This window comes from Belonocnema kinseyi, chromosome 1 (genome assembly GCF_010883055.1).
Source record: "Belonocnema kinseyi isolate 2016_QV_RU_SX_M_011 chromosome 1, B_treatae_v1, whole genome shotgun sequence".
Classification (NCBI taxonomy): Eukaryota; Metazoa; Arthropoda; class Insecta; order Hymenoptera; family Cynipidae; genus Belonocnema; species Belonocnema kinseyi.
In genome coordinates, this window is record NC_046657.1 from 108971454 (window position 1) to 108978148 (window position 6695).

Consider the following 6695-nt stretch of genomic DNA (forward strand, 5'->3'; position numbering starts at 1 on the left):
CCGGCCAACCTTCCCCTTTCCATACCTTGTTGCAGATCTTCCACACCCCATCCCTAATCCCTTCTCCTCCAAACTTCATCGCTTCGTTCTCCATCCCATCTTGCAATATGTGTACTTGAAAAGGCAGGAATTTAAAGCTGTTTGGATTAAATTTAATATAGTAGACACATTAGTTTAAAAAAAAATTCAGTTTACTAAATTTGAATTTGTTTTAATATAAGACTGACACACTAAAAATATTAAATTTTCTACAAAAACGATAGATCCATTTCAAACAAAATAGTTAAATATTCAAGTAATAAAGATATATAAAAGTAAAAATGTTCTATTATTTTTCAAGTTCTTTTGAATTTGTTACTACTATTTATTTTTTGCCCTGACAAGTTATACATTTAGTAGAAACTAATAAAAAATACTCCTCAAAATCTGTGAATGACCTGCTACAAAATTCGCCATTTTTTTATTTTAAAAATACCCGCATAACTTTTACAGCATTGTATTATTGAAATTTCCTACACTAGTAGAAAAAGTAATGGTTTTGCACATTTTTAATACGTTTAAGAATAAAATTCATAACTTTTTTAGCGATTATTTATTTTTACAGGTTTTTACGAATGTGTATGTCTGTCTGTGAACACGATAACTTTTGAAAAAATTAATCTATTAGATTGGCCTTTGGTACACTCGTTTAGTGTCCTAAACTAAAGGTCAAGTTTGTTAGCCAGCCATTTTAGATGAAAATTGAAAAAGTGGGCACATTTTGAATATTTTTGAGACCCCTTTTTTAAAAATTTAATAATTCTCTGTACGGTTATTTATATTATTCAAAAAATTTAAAAATTTATCCTGATGACTTTTTTCGAAAAATCAAAAATTACTAGAGTTATAGCATTTCCAAAAATTAAAATGAATAATTTCAGCCAAACAGCGCATGATACGAAAAAAAGTTTGAAGAAGAAAATCGTTGCTTTTTGAAAGCCCTACAAGATTATGATAACAACTTTTTCAATTTGGTCAAAAAGTTGAAAATTCAAAATTTGATCTTACCAAAAATAATTAAAAATCCAAAAATTCCATTTTTTGGTAAAACTATGCAAGATAGAATAAAAATGAAAAATCTCAAATTGCGCGCCCTGGAAAGAACTACAAATTTATAATGAATCATCACTTTTCGATATAAGCAACGAAAAAAATGTGACAAAACTTGTTTATCCAAAAAAGAGCTATAATTTTTAATAGGACACGTAGTTTTTGCTTTAGTCGTAAAATATAACATTCAAAATAAAAATATTAAATTTTTTTTGAAAAAACGACACAAGGTATGAACGTAAATTACCAGACAAGAATTGTTCGCCTAAAAAGATCTATAAATTTATCATTATTTTTCGATAGGACGAGTAGATTAAAACATAAAACATAAGATTAAAAATTAAAAAATTAACTTTTTAGAAAAAGCACTGAAAAGACGAAAGAGGACGTAGGCTCCTATATAGGTTCCTGTATTAGAGCCTATGCAGATGCGCAGTAGTTTTTATTTAATCGTAAAGAACAATATTAACATTTTTTTTAAATTATAGAAACAAGGAAATAAGAATTAGTATGATTCAATTTTTATGCATATTATGAATTGTAATGATATACATTTATTAAAATGATACATGTTTCAGCACACCTTAGAATATAATTTAAAGCAAAATAAGAAACAAATACAAACATAATCATGATCAATACAATTTGCTTTATATTTTGCAATTTTTTAATAAGTAATCCCAGGCAGAGTTACATAAAAAATGTATTATAATTTATATAAAAGTGTGTCCGAATGCGGAAGAAACAGTGGCGTAACTATAAAATTTTCCGCCCGGGGCCAAAAATAATTTGCCGCCCCAAGAGTTTACGCCCGGGGCAGCGGCCCCCTTCGCCTCTCCCTAGCTACGCCACTGGGAAGAAATGCAAAGACCAAGCGCGGTATGTGATAGCCATCAGTCGCGTGCCGTAGGTGCGCTCAAACTCTCGAGGTAAGCTCTTTTAGCGAAAGAGAATTGGCAATCACAAAATTACAGTAGTGGATGTTTTGAGTCTTAATTTTTAAATGTTTGCGCAAGAATGTAGGAAAATATAAAGACCGAGCGCGTAGTGCGAGGTAAATACATAATCGAGCGCGAAGCGTAAGATAAATACGATAACAAGCGCGAGGCGCGAGAACCAACCGTCGCGCGCCCTAGGCGCGCTCAAACTTGCGAGCAAAGCGAGCCACGCGCGATGGGAATGTCCTCGCGTAGCGGGCAGATTTTTTAAATTGATTCGACTGCTTTCAATGTCAAATTAATGTATTTTGTGGTTATAACATCAACTATTATATCTTTTTGTCAGAATTTAACTGTTTTGGTTAACCTAAAACTTCATGTACCGGAAGTTAGATCCGCAAAACGTATTTTTTCTAAAAAATTTAAGTTGTGCTAAATTGTGCTAGACTTGTGCTCATTTGTGCTTTAAATAGTTTTTTGAAAAAGCAAAAAATAAGGGCACAATTGTTGAAAAACGTTTTTTTTTTTTGCTAGATCCGCAACTTCTTACTAGAATAAAAAGAAAGGTCGTGCTAGGCGGCTCGAAGTATACACAATTTTGTGCAAGAAGTAAAAATTCCAAAAACCTAACCGTTAAAAAAAAACCAAAAAAATTGTATTATTTTTTGAAATTTCGAAAAAATATTACTTGTGCTAGTTTGTGCTCGATAAATGAAGTCTTTATTCCCTCTAACAAAATTACGCGAGATCAACAGTTCTCATACGAAAACTCAAAATGTAAACTCAAAAAACATAAAATGTCCAAAAATATTTAAATTTCGAAAAACTAAAACTTGTGCAAAGTTGTGCTCGGCAAATGCAGTCTTTATTCCCTCTAAGAAAATTACGCATTTGTCGAGCAAAACTTAGCACAAGTTTTATTTTTTCGAAATTTGACTATTTTTGGACATTTTATGTTTTTTGAGTTTACATTTTGAGTTTACGTATGAGAACTGTTGATCTCGCGTAATTTTGTTAGAGAGAATAAATACTTCATTTATCGAGCACAAACTAGCACAAGTTTTAGTTTTTCGAAATTTCAAAAAATAATACAATTTTTTTGGTTTTTGGTTTTTTTTAAACGGTTAGGTTTTTGGAATTTTTATTTCTTGCACAAAATTGTGTATACTTCGAGCCGTCTAGCACGATCTTTCTTTTTATTCTAGTAAGAAGTTGCGGATCTAGCAAAAAAAAAAACGTTTTTCAAAAATTGTGCCCGTAATTTGTAATTTTTCAAAAAACTTTTTACGGCACATTTGAGCACAAGTCTAGCATAATTTATTACAACTTAAATTTTTTAGAAAAAATAAGTTTGCGGATCTAACTTCCGGGACATTAATACAAATTCTTGAATTTTAAAATTAAACTAATTTTCTATCAAAGAAATTAATTCTTATCAAGAAATATAATAGTTGATATTTTAAGCAAAAAATGTTTTAATTATAAATTAAACACGACATGATATTTCAAATAAATAAGATTTTTTATTAAAAAAAGAAAAATATTTCAATCAAATTATTGAATTTTCTACCATAATAATATCATTTTCAACGAAACAGTTGCATTTTTCTAAAAAAAAATGTAATTCATAATTAAAATAACAAACTTTCGAACCAAAAAGACTAATTTTCTACAAAATAGTTGAAATATTAATCAAAACAGATTTTTCAATCAATAATTTAATTTTTCAATAAAATTAGTAAGTATGCATTAAAATTTAACATTATCGATTTACTTGCAAATTCAACTGTTTGGTAGTAAATTTTGATATAGAATTCATCTTAATTCAAGTTAATACATAAATTGAAAAAAGTATTGGAACATTTTAAATTATTTTTTGGTCACAAATTTTATTATTTGGTTGAAAATTGTATTGACTGAAGAATCTTTTTTGATTAATGTTTCAACAATTTTGTCGAAAATTCTTCTTTTTGGTTTGAAAATTTATCATTTTAATTAGAAATTACATCTTTCTTCAGCAAAAATGCAACTGTTTCGTTGAAAATGGTATTATTATGGTAGTAAATTTAACAGTTTGGTTGAAATATTGTTCTTTTTTCCAATAAAAAATCTTATTTGGTTAAAAAATCATGTATTTCGGTAGAAATTTGATCTTTTTTGGTTACAAGTCGAAATGTTTGGGTGAAATTTCGTTTTTTTAGTAAATTCAATTGTTTTTCATTTATATTTAAAACCTTTTTTTGTTGAAATATTAACTATTATATTTTTTGGTAAGAATTATTTTTTTTCTGTAGAAAATTAGTCTTTTTTATTGTAAAATTCAAGAAATTGTTAAAAAATCAAATTGTTAGATTAGCCGAAAAAGGCCAATTCTGATTAAAAAATATAATAGTTGATATTTCAACCAAAAAAGATTTTAATTACAAACTGAAAACAGTCGAATTAATTAATATATATAAAAAACGAATTTTCAATCAAACTGATGAAGCCTCAACCTATAAACAGATTAATTTGCAAACACAGTTGCATTTTTGCGCAGGAAATATAAAACTTATAATTAAAAAGATACAATTTCGAGCCAAAAAGGCTAATTTTCAAGAAAATAGTTCAAATTAACCAGTTATCTTTTTAACTCGAAAATATAAATTTTCAACAGGAAAGTTAATTTATCTTAAAAAGTAAATCGAAAATATTAATCTTATTAATATTTCATACTAATCTATAATAATAAAATTGCAATGCATACTTACTAATTTTTGTTGAAAAAATTAAATTTAGGAGTTATTATTCTTTTTACTATATTTTATAACTTTTTAACAATAAATAATCAATTGGATGGCAAGCGTGTGTCTTATAAACAATATTATTAATATGTCACTAACACAATACTGCGACATTTAATGAAAAGCACGGCGAAAGTCACAGTCTCAGTAATGGAAATGCAAATGCGTTTTGAAATTTAAAAAAAAACAACAAAAATAGCGAATATTGTGCAAGTTCATTCAAAGATTTTGAGGAGTATTTTTTATTATTTTTTACTAAATGTATAACTTCTCAGGAAAAAATAAATAGTTGTAACAAATTCAAAAGAACTTGAAAAATAATATAACATTTTTACTTTTATAATTTATGTTTTAATATAGAAGGTACTCAAAGATATTTATTATTATCCCAGTATTGGATATACTTTTTACGTTGTTCCAGTAATGATCGGTTTAGTTGATATTCCATCCCGAAAAGGTTTTAACTCGAAATAAAAAGCAGTTGAAGTTAGTCGAAAAAAAAAAACAAATTTTCAACAAAAAAGTTAATAAATCCTCAACTAAAACAGATTAATTTACAAGCAAACCGATATTCACTAAATTCACATTTGTTGTATTATACAAACTTATACAATAAAAATATTTCAGATTCTTAGTCAATCAATTGCCAGGACCTTAAGATAGTACAAAGCACACGATTCCAGATTAATAGGATGTGAAGCTACTGCAGATTTACATTGCTATCATGTATTCTTTTCAGCTGGAAAGGTTCATTGGGACATTACGCTTGGTTGGAAGTTCTTGCGACCATCCAGCAACTCCAACTTTTCCCCGGATGCACAAGATATATTCAACTTGTTCAGCATCCTAAAACTCCCAAAATTGGCAAATTTTTACAGATTCTGATTTTTGTGATTCCATTGCCGCTGATCACGATTACCTACTCCCAGAAGTGATTGATTGTCTAATTTATCACAATACTGGTATTTTATGTAAAATATTACAAAGCTATGTTATAATGCGAAGTAGACGTCATGCCTTTTTTTCCGCCCTAAATTGAGGATTCTAACGTTACGTCACACTCGGTCGGTAATGTCAAAATCTATAAAGCTTTACTACTTGGTGGACTGCAAAGCATTGATTAGATATAGGAGTTTAACTAAGATTAATTTTTTTAGACGAAAGTAAGTGAAAATTCGTGATATCGCTGTGATTTTCAGATACAAAAGCCATTGCTTTAAATATTGTTGGCAATTTGGAAAGTGTGGGTTTTGGACAATCCATCAAGAAAAAATATAATGTGTCCTGATTGAAGTTAGGTTGCATTGTTATGACAGCGTAGAGGTGGTAATGATAATTTTGTAATTTTGGTATTGCGCCGAAGTGTGTTTTTCAAAGATGCCAAGCGATTATTTTTGCGTCTCGAAATGTGACGTAAGAGAAAGATACAGGGAGAAAATGAAAATAATCGAAGACTTTGATCCTTAGAAGTCCAGTAAGATGTCTTGAAAATCCTTAAACTTCTCCGAATCTTGGGAAGTTTCTCGTAATTGACTAAAAGTAATTCAAATCTCGTAACATCCTTTTTTTTAATTCCTTTTAAATCTCTTGGAAATCCTTGGATTTGTTCCAATCCCTTGAAATCTTTTTAAATTACTTTTCAATAACTCGTCTGACATTCTTTAAAATCACTAAAACTGTCTTAAAATCGTATAAAATCGCTTGTAATTCATTAAACTGTTTTGAATTATTTTAAAATCATTTAAAAAGAAACTTTCAAATCCCGTCAAGTTCCTAGTACTTCCTTAAAATCACCTTAAGGCCATGTGACGAGTGGGTCACGTGACCAGATTCCTACCTTACCGTTACTTTTTTTATTTTCCAACTTATTTTTAGACGAAGCGTC

At 28.7% G+C, this 6695-nt stretch overlaps 1 protein-coding gene across 2 annotated transcripts in view; it reads left to right on the plus strand.

Moving 5' to 3' along the window:
- LOC117176195 overlaps positions 1-6695 on the plus strand; it is a 9620-nt gene extending 2925 nt beyond the window's left edge. The window contains exon 3 of one of the 2 annotated variants that reach the window (XM_033366315.1): positions 5438-6695. The gene's annotated coding sequence lies outside the window, so the exon portion shown is untranslated. The remainder of the gene's footprint in view (positions 1-5437) is intronic. The other variant, XM_033366309.1, reaches the window with a different exon arrangement.